This window comes from Halyomorpha halys, unplaced genomic scaffold (genome assembly GCF_000696795.3).
Source record: "Halyomorpha halys isolate HHAL.00 unplaced genomic scaffold, Hhal_1.1 Scaffold99.1, whole genome shotgun sequence".
Taxonomy (NCBI): domain Eukaryota; kingdom Metazoa; phylum Arthropoda; class Insecta; order Hemiptera; family Pentatomidae; genus Halyomorpha; species Halyomorpha halys.
Genome location: NW_027108239.1, coordinates 31,276 through 32,053, shown reverse-complemented (window position 1 = coordinate 32,053; position 778 = coordinate 31,276).

Below are 778 nucleotides of genomic sequence, written 5' to 3'. Positions count from 1 at the left end.
CAAAAACTGTATCTTGGGAAGTATGAACCTAAATAGTTCAGTTAGGGCTCGAATTTTAGTCAAATTAATCTACTTTAAATGTTAGGTTTTCTAGTGCTGTATAATTTTAACAATATGGAACTCCAAAAGAGAAAAACATTTTTTAACGTTTTGAAACAGTTCCCATTTTTATTCCCCCTAGCAATACTGGGTAGACTCATACATCGATGGAATAATATACATCGTTTTCATTAAAGGAATAAATATTGGGCCGGAAATAAGTTACTTTTTCTCTTCTTGGGCTCTTGTACTATTCTCAATAGTAAAGGCTATAGGCCGGAAAACATAGTTCTTATGTCGCTACTCTGGAAGAACAATAAAGCAACTATAAATTTTGTGAAATTAACTAACTATGTTGACAGTGAAATATTGTTTTGTTTTTTTTATTAATTCTAGAATTGAATTGTTTTTCCAATTTTTATATTGTATGTAACATATAAAATAAACTTAAAATTAACAATATATACAGTAAATTTTGTTTTCTTACCCTCCCATACAAATACAAATATATATATATATATACAATACAAATACATATTTACAGTTACCCGCCCTGCTAAACCTTTTTTTTTTTATTTATTTTCAAATCCTCTTTATTGATATATAATTAAAATTACAAATATATGATAATACAGAGTATATACACATATTATATACTGACTTTGTTTGCCGTATGGCAGTATAAGTTGAGTTACAGGGTCCGCTGAGGGCGGTTTCACATTGGTAACATACTAGTTGG